Source organism: Triturus cristatus, chromosome 7 (assembly GCF_964204655.1).
Source record: "Triturus cristatus chromosome 7, aTriCri1.1, whole genome shotgun sequence".
NCBI classification, from domain to species: domain Eukaryota; kingdom Metazoa; phylum Chordata; class Amphibia; order Caudata; family Salamandridae; genus Triturus; species Triturus cristatus.
In genome coordinates, this window is record NC_140590.1 from 1,039,140,605 (window position 1) to 1,039,157,365 (window position 16,761).

Here is a 16,761-nt window from a genome sequence, read left to right on the forward strand (position 1 = left end):
GGGTCGTGCTGGTGGTAGTGTTTTAGGGTTTGGGGTAGTGCAGTGGTGTTTGAGTAGTGTAGGGGGTTATGCTGGTGGTAGTGTTTTAGGGCAGTGGTTCCTAAACTGTTCACTCCTGAGGTTCCCATTGAGTCACTAATGGAAGCCAGGGACCCCAAAGCAGTTTGCATGATTTAAATGTCAAACATTAAAACTGTAATTCTAAAAAAATAAACACACACGTGTGCACACCAAAGACTAGACTTAAATTACTAAAGATTTAAGAATTTTAATATTAAGAAAATTTGCAAAAATCAAAAAATCTTAACGGGAAGGTTGGTGCTGCATCTCGCAACTAACTTTTCATTGTTTGGTTTCATTTGCTGCCCGAGGCTTCTGCTCCTGCCAAGGCGGGTATGGAAATCTAAAGCTGCTTTGGCAAATGTTGTCACACGAGTCCCTGTATAGTGCACAGCAAGTGAGCCTGACCACTACAAAGGGGACTTTGGGGGGGGCTCTCCCCCAAGAAAATTTAGGGGGGAAATGGTGCATTTTACAACACGTTTGTCATTATATATTAAATTGAATACGCTTTTAAAGAATAGTAAATAACGACTTTACTATGCACCAGCATACAACAATCTTTTGGCAATCTTCAATGAATGACAATCTTCAATAATTCCCTCACTACTATCCTCCAACAGTGCCTCTCATCTCTCCATAGCTCCATTGTCACATATATTTAATTTATTTTATAGCACCTTTCATACCAGTGTAGTGTTTCAGAGCACTTTACATCACACACATACAGTGGCAATGAATCATGCGTGTGTAAATCAGTGAATAGAAAATGTGACATAAGGCAAAGAGGACTACAAGGTGTAGGATTCACATGTCATCCATACTGGTAGGCATTTTTTAAGAGTGCTTGGTCCAGAGAAGAACAAAGTCAGGATTCAGAACATAACACAGGGGTTAGCATTGACTATAATAACAATGATTTATTTCTACCCAAACAAACCTTTTTAGCAGCATCGGAATAATGAAAGACTGGGAAAAAGCATAACTTACTAACTTGTACCATGCAGTTTGCATGCAGCTCTTTAATGGCAGTTCATAGCTCAATGTGCTAGATTACGATTGAATCTTGTGAACTGCACAATAACAGAAGAATCTCTATGGCAAAAGCAGGAACCCACTGAGCTATGCACAAAACAAAATACTGCTTTTAAAAAATGCATGGTAGACATTCTTTGCCAAAGGCATTTTACCCATCTGCGCTTCCTTAGATGAGTCAAAGCTGCCACTGGACAAAACCCCCATCTCTCTCCAGCAGGTACATTAATTACCGGAGTTATCTTGACACTTTTATTGCTGCCCAAATACTGATGATTATACAAGGAACTATGCAGTACTTTAAAAACTGCTGCCTGCGGACCCCCTGGGAATGTGCCACGGACCCCTGGGGGTCCGCGGACCCCAGTTTGGGAACCATTGCTTTAGGGTTTAGGGTAGTGCAGTGGTGTTTATGTAGTGTTGGGGGTCGTGCTGGGTGTAGTGTTTTATGGTTTAGTGCAGTGGTGTTTAGGTAGTGTAGGGGTCGTGCTGGGGGTAGATTTAGGGTTTAGGGTAGTGCAGTGGTGTTTGGGTAGTGTAGGGAGTAGTGTTTTAGGGTTTATGGTAGTGTAGTGGTGTTTGGGTAGTGTAGGGGGTAGTGCTGAGGCAGTATTTTAGGGATTAGGGTAGTGCAGTGGTGTTTGTGTAGTGTAGGGGTAGAGCTGGGGATAGTGTTTTAGAGTTTAGGGTAGTGCAGTGGTGTTTGTGTAGTGTAGGGGGTAGTGTTTTAGGGTTTAGGGTAGTGCAGTGGTGTTTGTGTACTGTAGGGGGTCGTGCTGGGTTCTAGTGTTTTAGGGTTTAGGGTCATGCAGTGGTGTTTCGGTAGTGAAGGGGGCCGTGCTGGGGGTAGTGTTTTAGGGTTTAAGGTAGTGCAGTTGTGTTTAGGTAGTGAAGGGGGTCATGCTGGGGGTAGTGTTTTAGGGTTTAGGGTAGTGCAGTGGTGTTTGTGTAGTGTAGGGGGTTGTGCTGGGGGTAGATTTAGGGTTTAGGGTAGTGCAGTGGTGTTTGGGTAGTGTAGGGAGTCGTGCTGGTGGTAGTGTTTTAGGGTTTAGGGTAGTGCAGTTATGTTTGGGTAGTGTAAGGTGTCATGCTGGGGGTAGTGTTTTAGGGTTTAGGGTAGTGCAGTGGTGTATGGGTAGTGGAGGGGGTAGCGTTTTAGGGTTTAGGGTAGTGCGCCCAACCAGCCACAATATCCGTGGACAAAGGGGATCCTGACTCTTTTGAACGCTCCGCCAATTGAATAATTTGGGTCAAGGGCCCTACCACATCCAAGACCTATCAATTCCTTTCTTGGGAACCCTCATATACTTGGAGAAAAAGGTACATAGTTTCTCATCAATTTCAGGTGTGTGTGCCACCTTCCCCTTCAGTGAGGGCCTGGGGCATTCTCCCCTCATCCTATTCCTGACCTCCCTTTCAAGGGGTTGATGGATTTTCCCCACCACATACTCTGCCACTTTGGTGTCAGGGGTCCACTCCGCCGACCTAGGATGGTAAATTTGGGTAGGCTCGAACATGTCCGAGTGGACCCCGTCCCCAACCCGGGACTGAGAGGACTGGGACTCTGGATGCCAGGGACGCCCCGAGTTCTTATCCTCATCGGAGGAGAAATCGTCCTCCGATACACCCTCTCCCTCTAAGGGAAACCCACCGTCGGGGTCTACAATAGTGGTGACAGCGTCTCAATTTTCTCCGGAGTCCTCCTCCTCCCAGCAGGGTGCATGTTTTAGCGTTCGCACACTCTTGAGGAAGGTCTCCGTAAGTTTATCCTTCCAAGTGCCCCGGGTTATGCTTAGCGGCCCTTTTATTCCCCATCTGGGAGCTACTGGGACCCGCCACCAGCAAATCTGGGTCAATGAACACCCCAGGGATGCTTTTCGCCACCTTATCAACCTGATCCCTATGAGGAGCCAGCACCCTAGAAATAGCCAGAGAGAGGGCTTGGTCCACTGCTGGAGGGAGAAGTTGGCGGGCCATTCCTCCTCCACTTCCTGGTAAGAGGAGTAAAAATGGTCTTCTGGAGAAGACATGATAGCAGAAGGTGTAAGCACAGAACAAATGCCCTTAAAATCCTGAAAAATGCAGCCCCCTCGCCAGTGCTCCAACAGCTGGGCTTTCCCCAAAGCTGTTATAAGAATAGACTGAGGCGCAATACCAATTACCACCACCAGGTGGCGGTGGTCACTAACGTGGCCGTGTGGGGAAATCACCACGTAGCGGTGTCAAAATTAGGTGAGGGTTGGTCGGGAATCAAGCGGACATTAAAGGAGTGACCGGATTCCCAAACGCGCATAAAGACCAGCGGGAGCGCTTGACGGAGCTGCTTCGCTCGGACCAGCCGCGCCTGACAGAATCTCATCGCGCGCAGAGTGCACAGCAGGAGAAACTGCAAGGGGGAGAACGCTCTCGGGCAAGAGCCTGCTGCGCAGGGAACATGAAACAATACCAAGGCAATAATACTAATAACGTGCACAAGAAACGGCTATACAAACAGCAACAACATCAGATTAAGCTAAGAATGTAAGGAATGCACTTAACTGATGAGCAGTGAAGAAAGAGGAAGCGGAAGGGAAGTCACAATATTATATACAATGGACTGTGATAGGATTGGACTATAGTTACCTTGGAGACTACCCCCCTATTGGTTCATGGGTTGTGTAGTCTTTTGTTTAATGATTGTTGTGTTACGTTTTCTTTAAACTGCTATGTAAATAAAGTGAGGAAAGATATGCATAATCCTCGCCTCCGTCCTGCCATAGAATTCATTAAACTTTATTCGGTCTGATTTAGAAACATAGATCATAAAGGTGTACATAAAAACATTAAATCCTCTTTCCTAATACAATACAATGAGAATTAATTAAAACCAGTAGGTAAAAACGGGTGTTACAAAGCCCGGTTCAGAGCAACTTCAGGTTAACAGAATCCTAAAGTTCAATGTTTTGCAAGATCAATCTCATGTACTTCGTGCAAAATACGCAATAAGGGGTCCAAGTAAGATGTAACGCTACAATACCTGACCAGTCTGCACCATATAAAACGGCAGAACAACTAAAAATAAAAAGTGTGTTGCACACTTCTGTCATTGGGCTATATGTGGGCTATATCTGGGTGATATTTGTGCTACATTTGGGCACTTTTTTTTCTGGTGGCCATCTTGGGAGACTTATTTGTTATGAAGTTTCCTAATTTCCTCATTTACTGAAGTCTCCTCGGTAGGAAATGCTTTCAGTTTTTTTCTTTGATTCCTTCAAGAAGGCATTCAGATGTGTCACACATTTGCCATACATTCAGAATGTTAGCACTCTAGTTGTTCATTAGATCACTGTAGTAAAGCTACTGCTCACCAGGGAGTTAACTGGAAGTCTACTGCTGGTATTGAAAGTGATTGTTTCAGTCGGCATGTCAGACGTTTCTAATGAAATAGAAGGGGATTTGAGATCTCACTTAAAACATGCCCTAAATTTTCTTTCTGCAGCCCTGACCATTATTTCTATGGCAAAATTAACCCCTCATTTTTTTCCTTTTTCAATTAAATGTTTTAAGTGTTACCAGTCTATTCCAATCAAGATTGCTTCAGGTGTGCCATCATTTTGTCATAAGTAAGGCTGTTAGCGCTCTAGTTGTTCTTTAGAACACTCTGGGAAGCTGCAGTAGAACACAAAGGCATCAACTGACAGGCTGCTCCTGTTGAAATATAACAGGAAGATATTTGAGATCTCACTTAAAAGATGTCCTAATTTTTCTTTCTACAGCACTAACCATAGTTACTATGACAAAATGAACACCATCATTGTGTTCCTTTTTAAATCAAATGTATTAAGTGTTACCAGTTTGTTCCAATCAAGATGGCTTCTGGTGTGCCATACTTTTGTCATAAGTAAGGCTGTTAGCGCTCTAGTTGTTCTTTAGAACACTCTGGGAAGCTGCAGTAGAACACAAAGGCGTCAACTGACAGGCTGCTCCTGTTGACATATAACAGGAAGATATTTGAGATCTCACTTAAAACATGTCCTAATTTTTCTTTCTACAGCACTAACCATAATTTCTATGACAAAATGAACCCCATCATTGTGTTCCTTTTTAAATTAAATGTATTAAGTGTTACCAGTATGTTCCAATCAAGATGGCTTCTGGTGTGCCATACTTTTGTCATAAGTAAGGCTGTTAGCGCTCTAGTTGTTCTTTAGAACACTCTGGGAAGCTGCAGTAGAACACAAAGGCGTCAACTGACAGGCTGCTCCTGTTGACATATAACAGGAAGATATTTGAGATCTCACTTGAAACATGTCCTAATATTTGTTTCTACAGCAATAACCATAATTTCTATGACAAAATGAACCCCATCATTTTGTTCCTTTTTAAATTAAATGTTTTAAGTGTTACCAGTTTATTCCAATCAAGATGGCTTCAGGTGTGCCATACTTTTGTCATAAGTAAGGCTGTTAGCGCTCTAGTTGTTCTTTAGAACACTCTAGGAAGCTGCAGTGGAACACAAAGGAATCAACCGACAGTCTCTGCCCTTGTTGGATGTACATGATGTACTGAGAATGACAGACTTCATTCTCACATGACTGAGAAAGATAATGTGAATTTACAGAAAATATGCTCTCATTTTAGCTTCAGTTTTCTCTCAAGCATGATTCATAATATCCCAGCAGAAGGTTTTTCACAGGATAAAATCACCTTAGAACACACCACAATTCCTGAAATTAATATGGTACCATCAACAAATGAATTCTAATGTAACTAACGTCTGTAATCACCCTTTATAGTTCTCCTTTTGGTAACCCTCAAAATCTTCAATTCACTACAATGCATTTCAATGGGGTACTATCATGTATATTGGTCCCAAGATGGCTGCCAGCAATTCCAGGATGAAGTGCTGACAGCCAATCAGATCTGACCATGAGATGTGTCGTTTGGCTCTGCCGAGATATTTAAACTTTTTCTTTTTCTAAATTCTCATGAGCTACTGAACGTATTTACACCATTTAACAAATAGGGATCTTCCTGAACCAAGGGCTTTTCACCAAATTTGGTGTAATTCCGTTCAGCAGTTCGGGCTGTAGCCGTGTCTAAAGTTTCCTATGGGAATTAACATGGAATAAACACATTTTGGGACCTCCCTTTTTTCTCGGCCCCCTGCCTGCCGAATCACCCCTAAACATTTGAGGTAGGAGCTGACCTGAGCGACCCACGAGTTTTGAAAACTTTGCGAAGATTCGTCAACCGACGCCAAAGTTTTTGGGAAAAGAATGTTACGATTTTCCTATGGATAACAGGTCCTAACTATAACTACCTACTGGCGACCGCCAGTAGGTAATATATATATATATACATATATACAGTTCCAGTTCCAGTTCCAGTGTGCGGGAAGCGGACACCCGCTAAGCATCAAGTTCACTTTCCAACAGGAAAACACTTCACACCTGATTTCAGGAACCTCACAGTAAGCCCTTTATTTGTCAATTACAATGTGTGGCAGGACGCTAATCATTCAGACCGAAACGTTTCTGCCCTTCCTTTAGGCCTTAATCATGGATAGTCAGCTTATTGTACAATGTTTTTCAAAGCTGACACTGTCAGAGACAAAAGACTCAAATTAGGCGTACCCAGTCTTTTCTCCCACAACAGAAAACAGCACATTGTGCAATAAAATCAACGTATTCCTTCAAATTGTGGAATGTTCCAATACATTATTCGCCCTTTCCACCAGGCATTTTCTTATTAGAATAAAACACAATGCACAATTACTATATTTCTCATTAATCAACGTCTCAGCATTTCGCCCACCTCCACAGTTGGTAAGTACAAAGTCAAAAATTAGCTCTGTTGTTCCGAAATCCTTGAGAAAGTCATATATTTCATCATGTTGCCCTTGCCTGCTATTATCTCCTTCAAACGTTGGTTAGGAAAATCCATACCAGTACATAATTGGTAGAAGAACTCCACACCTTTACATTCTCTTGTGAATTGGGGAACTGGGGGACGGTCATGCTTCCTTTTAATGCACAAACAGTTTCACTTTTGTCTGTCAAAAGATGCCTCGGACCCTAACAGGGCAGCTCCAGTGTGCGGAAAATGGACATCCACTAAACATCAAGTTCACTTTCCAACTGGAAAACACTTCCTGCCTGATTTCAGGAACTTCACAGTGAGCCCTTTATTTGTCAATTACAATACGCGGCAGGACACTAATTCATCTGACACGTTTCTGCCCCTCCTTTAGGCCTTAATCAGGGATAGTCAGCTGATCGTACAATGTTTTTCAAAGCTGACACTGTCAGAGAAAAGAGTCACATTAGGTGTGTCTAATGTTTTCCCCCAAAACAGGAAACAGCGCATTGTGCAATAAAATCAACATCTTCCTTCAAACTGTGGAATGTTCCATTACATTATTCGTCCTTTCCACCAGTCACTTTGCAATGCGCATGTACTATATTTCTCAATAATCAACTTCTCAGCAGGTCATCCACCGCCATTGTTGGTAAGTACAAAGTCAAACATTTGCTCTGTAGTTCCGAAATCCATAAGAAAATCACATATTTCATCATGTTACCCTTGCCCACTATTATCTCCTTCAAATGTTGGTTAGGAAAATCCATACCAGTACATTAGCGGTTAGAAGAACTTCATACCTTTACATTCTCTTGTGAATCGGGGAATTGGGGGCAGGCCATGCTTTCTTTTAATGCCCAAACAGTTACACTTTTGTCTACCACAAGATGCCTCCGACCCTAACAGGGTGGCTCCAGTGTGAGGGAAATGGACATCCACTAAACATCAAGTTCACTTTCCAACACAAAACACTTCCTGCCTGATTTCAGGAACATCACAGTGAGCCCTTTATTTGTCGATTACAATATGCGGCAGGACACTAATAAATCTGACACGTTTCTGCCCCTCCTTTAGGCCTTTATCATGGATAGTCGGCTGATCGTACAATGTTTTTCAAAGCTGACACTGTCAGAGAAAAAAGACTCACATTAGGTGTGTCCAATCTTTTCTCCCAAAACAGGAAACAGCGCATAGTAGAATAAAATCAACTTATTCCATCAAACTGTGGAATGTTCCATAACATTATTCGTCCTTTCCACCAGTCACTTTCTTATTAGAATAAAACACAATGCGCATGTACTATATTTCTCATTAATCAACTTCCCAGCAGGTCGCCCACCTTCATAGTTGGTAAATAGAAAGTCAAACATTTGTTCTGTAGTTCCGAAATCCATGAGAAAATCATGTTACCCTTGCCTGCAATATTTGTGCATTGTGTAAAGCCCAGGGAACCCCATCCTATAGGGTAAGGCCTTTTTTAAATTGGGAGGGGAGCCATGCGCCCCCCCTTCCCAGGCCAAATTCGGCCCTGGGAACCCCTTCTTCCAGGGCCAGCCTTTTTTTATTATTATTTTTAATGACCCTCCCCTGGCCGATTGCGGCCTTGGGGACCCCATGGGCCCGGCCTACATGTGATAGTAGAGGAAGGCCACACAGCCCCCCTCCCAGGGCTAATTAGGGCCCTAGGGACCCTATGCCCCGGGGAGATGGCAGTCCAAGATGATATATGTGTATATACCTATTGCCTGAGCTAATGCCTCCGGAATGCACTGCTTATGACCTCACATATTACATCACTCATGACATGGTCAGTGACCACAAGGATGACATCTCAAATGACATCGGAGCGTGATTGTGAGTGTTTTCTAAAAGTTTTTGTGTGTTAAACGTATATACTAAGGTAGCACAAAAGTTAAATTAGTATACTTTGTGTACTATTATTGAGTGATTCCTTTTTAAACATAGTTTTTGTGAGTTGCTGTGTGAATGTGTGTATCCGTGTGTGGGTGAGTGTCTGAATGACTGTACAGGTGTGTGAGTGGGTGTGTGAGTGGCTGGATAGGTACATAGGTGGGTGTGTGAGTACCTGTGTTGGTGACTTAGTGGCTGTATTCGTGAGTCAGTGAATGGCTGTGTGGGTGGGTGAGTGACTGTGTCAGTGACTGTATGGGTGAGTGAATTGGTGTCTGAATGGCTGTATGAGTGAGTGACTGGGTGTGTAAGTGGTTGTATGGGTGAATGAGTGGCTGTTTGAGTGAGTGTTCGGTTAATTGAATTGGTTTGTGAGTGGGTGTATGGAAGAGTGAATGTCTGTGGGATTGGCTGTATGGGTGAGTGAGTGGCTGTGTGAGTGGTTGTATGGATTTGTGAATGGGTATGTAAGTGGTTATGTGGGTGTTTGAGTGAGCATGTGATTAGTTGTATGGGTGAGTGAGTGGCTGTATGAGTGACGGTGTGGGTGAGTGACTGGTTGTATGATCAGGCTCTATGAATGAGTGAAGTCATGTGTGATTGGCTCTATGAATAAATGAGTGGTTGTGCAAGTACTTGTATGGCTCTATGAACGGGTATGTGAGTGGTTGTGTGGGTGTGTGAGTGGGTGAATGAGAGGTTGTATGGTGTGTAAGTCAGTATGTGAGTGGTTCTGTGGATACTGTCATCAGTGTTATATCAGTGATGCCATTTGAGATGTCATCAGTGATGCCATCAGTGATGTCACTGACCATGTCATGAGGGATGTAATGTGTGAGGTTATAAGCAGCGCATTACAAGGGGTTAAGTTTAAGTTAGCACAAGTAACTATAACTACTGACTTTCACTGATTTTGTGAGAGGGAAATCTGAGCCAAACTATAACCTCCCTGTAACCTTTGTTTTTTTTCAATTAATTTCTATGTTTTTCTATTCTATTTCCCAACTATAATGTCCCTGTAATCCTTTTTTTTCCAGTGAATTTTTATGTTTTTTTTAAATTCTATTTCCTAACTATAGCTTCCCTAATTTTTTGAATGAATTTGTAAAGTTTGTTTAATATTATTTCCTGACTGTAACCACTAACCTTTGACACTGAGTGTGTGAGTGAGTGCATGAGTGTCTCAGTGGGTGTATGAGTGTCTGAGTAGGTTTGTAAGTGGGTGTGAGAGAGTATGATTGGGGCTGTAAGTGGTATATGAGTGTCTCAGTGGGTCTGTGAGTGGGTCTGTGAGTCTTTGAGAGAGTCTGTGAGTCAGTGCATGAGTATCTGAGTAGATCTGTGAGTGGGTGAGAGACAGTATGAGTGATTCTGTGAGTGGGTGCATGAGTGTCTGACTATGTGAGTGGGTGTACGTATCTGAGTTCACCTGTGAGTGGGTGCATTAGTAAAGGGGTCTGTGAGTGACTGTGAGAATGTCTGAGTTGTTCTGTGAGTGGGTGCATGAGTGCCTGAGTGGGTTTCGCTCATTTTTTTCTGCCCACTTCTGACCTTTATTTTTTCCCTCTGCTCATTTCTGATCTCTATTTGTGCCTCTTCTGTTTGTTTCTGGTCTCCATTTGCCTCTTTCTGCTTATTGTGCCTCTTCTGCTAGTTTTTGATATCTATTTTGCCTCGTTCTGTTTGTTTCTACCTTTATTTTGCCTCCTTTTTCCTGTTTCTGACCTTTATTTTGCCTCTGCCTGTTCTTTTCTCCCCTGGACCATGGGGGGGGGCAAGACCCCTGTGGTCCCAGCCAGCTCGCCACCTCCTGCACGAGCTGACAATGCTCTTGCACAGAGGGACCTGCTGGAAAGACAGTTCCCTCTGTGCAGCAGAAATCTATTTTCTCTCTTTGCCCGCAAGTCTGCGGGCAGGGAAAGAGATTAAACCTCCGCTTCCAGTGGGCAGGAGCACTTTGCCAGCTCTCGCCTGCTGGAAGCAGCGTGTTTGCTTTTGCGTGGTGGGAGCTGTCACAGCTCTTGTCAAGCTAAAGCAAACTGCTATGCCGTGGGGGTTGGCACCCTTGGACATAGCAAGAGCCAGCCCTCAGGGTGGAGGCTCACAGGGCCATATATGGCTCCAGGAGGGGGGCCACATGCACCCTTCTTCTACTTGCACAGACTGGACCCAGGTAGGCGGTGATCCCTGTGGCTGTATATGGCCCATGAGGGGAGCCGCGTGGCCCTCTTCCCAGTTTTTTCAGTGATTTGGCCCCTGGGGAGGTGGTGGTCCCTGGGCCCGGGGGGGGGGTCAGCACAGCCCCCATTCCTTTCATATTTAGCCCCAGGGAGGTGATGGTACCCAGGTTTTGTAATAGGCCCAGGAGAGAGGTCCACACAGCTCCTCTCCATAATTAAAATGAAAGCCACAGGGAGGTGGTGGTCCCCAGGGCTCAGAGGAAAAGAAGGATGAAGGTTCGGGCGGCCCTCCTCAATGATGCAAATAAAGCCCCAGGGATGTTGTGGTCCCCTGGGCTCTAAGATCCTTAGATAGGTGACCCTTTGAGTCACCCTCCTTTAAAAAAAAATTTTGGGTGGGATCCTAGCCCATCCCGGGCTCATTTCAAAACAAGCACACAAGACCACACTTCTTTTTTTCAAGTTGGCCTCAAATTCATGGATTCATATGTGATTTTGTGGCAAAATTGAGAAAAAAACTATGTTTTTAAATCTCAGCGGTGTCACTCTGGGACCTCGCCACCACATCCAGGAGGTCAGGGTGTTCCTACCCTGTCCGCTTTTCTATATTTGTAAAGTTTTTTTGTGGGACTCAGTGTAAGCCAAGTCCCAAGATGGCTGCCAGCACTTCCCGGTTGAAGTGTTGGCAGCCAGTTTGATAACAGGAGGGCAATGTTGCATCCACGGAGAATCTGCACCCCTAGATGTACAAATTTGGATTTTGGTTAAGATCTCTAAAACTACTGAACTGATTTACCCTAAACTACCAAAAGGTGCTATTATGGACCAAGATCTAGCTTTCTGCCAAATTTGGTGTAATTGCTTTCATTGGTTCGGTCTGTTTTCTTGTTCAAAAACCTTATGTGAAATGGTATGGGGGAAATTTGTTTTAGGCCACCTCCTTTTTCGTGGCCCCCACTTCACGGATTACCCCAAAACTTTCCAGACATCAGCTGATGTGAGCCTCAAATTAGATATGAAAATGTTGTGACAATTAATCAAATGGCGCCAAAGTTAATGGCAAAACAAAAACGATTTTCCTACGGAAACTAGGTCCTAACTATAATACCTACTGGCGTCCGTCATCTTTGAATGGAGTGTTTTGAATTGGGACAACAGTAAGGCTTCACGTTAAAGTAAAGCAATACTCATGATTAGGTATTCATGCCTCCTATTATCAATTGTGCAATACATTGTATATTATCTATAAAGGTAAAATATACCTGACGACAATTGACCTTAAACTGTATTTTACTAACTCGTGGTAGCTGTTGGAAATACTCCCACTCCCACACCTGAAGAGGTTGGTGGTAACGGGGTCTTTCCAGGACATACAGTGGTAGCTTAACTCCAGTGGTCAGGAATCAGGCACCGTGCTAAGCATACGACATACCCATACAATAACCATGCGTGCATCCGTTCCAAAAACGACTCTACACCGTAAAAATTATGAAAATATCTTTCTTTATCTTCTTTTTCTCTTAGTTGCTGATTAGATAAATAAATAACAATCACAATATACAAACTTTTTAAATAGTGCAGGTCAAATAAATACTGGCTTAATGATTCAATAAATAGGGGTGATCATAAATAATGAAGGCATAAATATAAGTGCAATACATACAGGCAATTAAATATTCTGAGGCAATAAATACTGTAAACCAATAACTATTGTGCATCAATAAATACTGTGGACCAATAAATACAGTGAAGCAATAAATAGGTTAAATACAATAAATACAGTGCCCCTAATAAATAATTAAAAGCTGACAGTGACACTCATAGAATCAGATCACATTTGAATTCCTAAGGGCTGATTTGGCCCAGGCACAGCTTGTGGGGATGTGGAAGGCTTGAGGGTGTCTACTCCCTGGCTTGGACAAGGCTGAGGCCTAAACTGAGGTAGATCAAGGGGGGAATACCAGAGACCTGGCTCTCTCACTCTACACAACCCCTCTAAATTAGTCTCAGCTCACCCCTGGCACAGTCCAGCTGGTTCCAGCACCTCTCTAACCCCTAGAGTAGTCTCTTAGGATTCCACAGGGCCTTTGGCGCCCTCTATTCCACTTACTGCCCTTTTCCTGATGCTCCGACGCCGCTGGAGTCGTGTCGACGCCGTGAGGCGGATCCGGTTCGATGTCGGCGGCCTCGGCACAATGTCAGTTCCTGACGACGCCGGTAGGCGGCTCCGGTTCGATGTCGGCGGCCTCGGCTCGATCTCGACCTCCGATTCGATGGCGTCGGGCAGTCTTGACTCGATGTCGACTTCGGGCGGCTCCGGTCCGATGGCGACCTCAGCTTCGATGACGTCGGCCGGCCTTGGCTCGGTGTCGACTTCCGGCGACTCCGGAGTGCGATCCTCACTCCCGACCTCCGGTGCTCCTCTCCTTAGGTTTCCGGCGACTCCGGAGTGCGACCTCCACTCCCGACCTCCGGCACGATTCTCTCTGGTTCCGGCGACTCCGGAGTGCGATCTCCACTCCCGACCTCCGGCACACTTCACCTCGGTCTCCGGCGACTCCGGAGGGCGGACTTCACTCCCCCGTCGACACCGCTCACTTGACCTTGGTTAACTTCCTCCTCGACCTCTGGTACTCCTCACGTCCTCCGTCGGCGCCCTCTCACGATCTCTGGCGGCTCCGGGCACGACGTCTGCTTTTCCAGTCAGCGCCGCTTCTCCACCTCAGGCTCCAGGTCTCCAGGCTACTCGACGTCCGGCTCCAGGGAAACCAGTATCCAGGTCAGGTACTTGCTTTCTTGACTTCTAAGGCCTGTTCCTGCTGTCCAGGTCCTTAAGATGGTTTTTCTTACTTCTTCCCACACAGGGCTCCAGGCCGGGCTCAGTCAGTAGGGACTAGTATCAAGGGTGGGTTTATGGACCCCACTCCAGGCACAAGTTTCCACCCCTGCTGCCTCACTCCTTCCTCCTTCAGGTTTCTGCTCCTCTCTCTTCACCAGTCAGGTGCCAACTGCCAGCTCCAACTGCCAACTCTCTGCCTTAGCTTCCCAACATTCTAAACCGCCTCCAACGGTCACAGGGTTCTGGAATGCTCTGGAAGGTGCTGGTAGGTTCCAGTGGATGCTGGTGATGTCACAGGTGGCCACCATTTTGTGCTCCAGGCCCTCAGACAGAAGTTTCAGGGGTAGATAAAATGGCTCCCTGAATCTGCAGCAACACGAAAAAGTCTGGTGGTTCCCAAAAAGGAAAAATTCAAACAGGGTTTGAGGCAAAAGTGGGACAAAATAAATAATGATGAGGAGGGACCACCCAAAGGGCTGACAGGTCTAACACGCGTCCCCCCCAGCTGAAAGTGGGGAGAGCTACCCAACCCCTTGGGAGTTCTCATCACTAAGGCGGAAATACCTTGAGAGACCGTCTGCATTGGCGTGGTCCACTCCAGGCCGATGTTCCACCTGAAAGTCCATTCCCTGTAGGGAAATAGACCACCTCAACAACTTGGGATTCTCCCCCTTCATTTGCATCAGCCAACGAAGGGGTCTGTGGTCGGTCTGAACCAGGAAGTGCGAGCCAAACAGGTATGGCCGCAACTTCTTCAGAGCCCATACCACTGCAAAGGCTTCACGCTCTATTGCACTCCACTTCTGTTCCCTGGGGAGTAGTCTCCGGGATAGGAAGACCACGTGTTGATCCAGACCCTCTTCATTGAGTTGCGATAACACTGCCCCAATGCCATGTTCTGATGCATCTGTCTGGACAATGAACTCCTTGGAAAAGTCTGGGGCCCTTAAGACCGGGGCCTCGCACATGGCTTTCTTCAATCTCACAAAGGCTTGCTGACAAGCCTCCGTCCAGACTACCCGTCGAGGTTGTTTCTTGGACGTGAGCTCCGTGAGGGGGGCTACGATGGTACCGTACCCCTTCACGAAGCGGCGGTAGTATCCGGTGAGGCCCAAAAATGCTCGGACCTCAGTCTGTGTCTTGGGGGGTTCCCAGGCCATGATGGCCTCGATCTTCGCCTGGAGGGGTTGCACCGCTCCCCTACCCACCAAGTGTCCAAGGTACACTACCGACCCCTGCCCGATCTGGCACTTGCTGGCCTTGATCGTCAATCCAGCTTGTCTCAGGGCCTGGAGAACAGCTTGCAGGTGACGCAAGTGATCCTCCCAGCTGTTACTGAAGACAGCTATGTCATCCAGATAAGCAGCAGAGAAACTCTCCATTCCGGTGAGGATCTGGTTTACCAGGCGCTGAAACGTGGCAGGTGCGTTCTTGAGCCCAAAGGGCATCACACAGAACTGGTAGTGGCCATTGGGCGTGGAGAAGGCTGACCTTTCCCTTGCTCCATCAGTCAAAGAGATCTGCCAGTACCCTGAAGTAAGGTCAAAGGTACTTAGATATTGGGCAGCTCCCAGCCGGTCAATCAATTCATCCGCCCTAGGGATCGGATGAGCATCAGTTTTGGTCACTGAATTCAGTCCCCGATAGTCCACACAGAACCTCAGTTCTGGTTGGGCACCCGGTGGTGCAGCTTTTGGTACTAACACCACCGGACTAGACCAGGGGCTGCTAGAAGGTTCGATCACTCCTAGCTCCAGCATCTTAGTGACTTCACTATGAATGCTGGCCTTCACCTTGTCTGACATCCGGTAGATCTTGGACTTCACAGGTGGGCTGTCTCCTGTGTCCACGTCATGGACGCACAGGTGAGTCCTACCCGGGACAAGGGAGAACAACGAAGAGTACTGCCCCAGGACCTGGCGACAGTCCTCCTGCTGTTCAGGAGTTAGAGATGGGGAGAGAATCACTCCCTCCACCGACCCATCCTTTTCTTGAGACGCGAACAAATCGGGGAGAGGCTCGCTTTCCACGTCCTCTCCTCCGTCAGTCACCATCATCAAGATGACTTCGGGCCTCTCGTGGTGGGGTTTGAGGCGGTTGGCGTGCAGCACCCGTAGGGGCTGACGAGGGGTCTTCAGGTCCACCAAGTAGGTAGCCTTACCCTTCTTCTCCAACACCTCAAAGGGTCCTGACCAGCGATCCTGGAGGGCGCTAAGCTCTCCTGGTTCGATCACCCACACCTTCTGGCCAGGCTCCAACTCCACCGGGTGAGCATTGTGGTCATACCACGCCTTCATCACTGCTTGGCTGGCTTCCAAGTTGTCAGAAGCTTGCTTCCACAACTTAGCCATTTGGCTCCGGAAGGCCAGCATGTAGCTCACCACATCCTGGGGAAGCTTTCTGGGAGTTCTTTCCCATCCGTCTCTCACCAGGCTGAGAGGTCCACGTACAGGGTGCCCATACAGAAGCTCGAAGGGGCTGAAGCCCACTCCCTTCTGTGGCACTTCCCTGTAAGAAAAGAGTAAACAGGGTAGGAGGACGTCCCATTTCCTCCGCAGGCTTTCAGGCAGACTTCTGATCATGCCCTTCAAGGTTTTGTTAAACCTCTCCACCAGACCATTTGTCTGGGGGTGGTAAGGAGTGGTGAACCGGTAGGTCACTCCACACTCCTTCCACATCGCCCGCATGTACGCTGACATGAAGTTGGTCCCCCTGTCGGACACAACGTCCTTGGGAAAACCCACTCGGGTAAAGATTCCCATCAGGGCCCTAGCCACAACAGGTGCTGTTATGGTCCTCAGAGGTATCGCCTCTGGGTACCGTGTGGCATGATCCACCAGAACCAGGATGAACCTGTGACCAGCTGATGTTGGGCGATCTAACGGACCCACAATG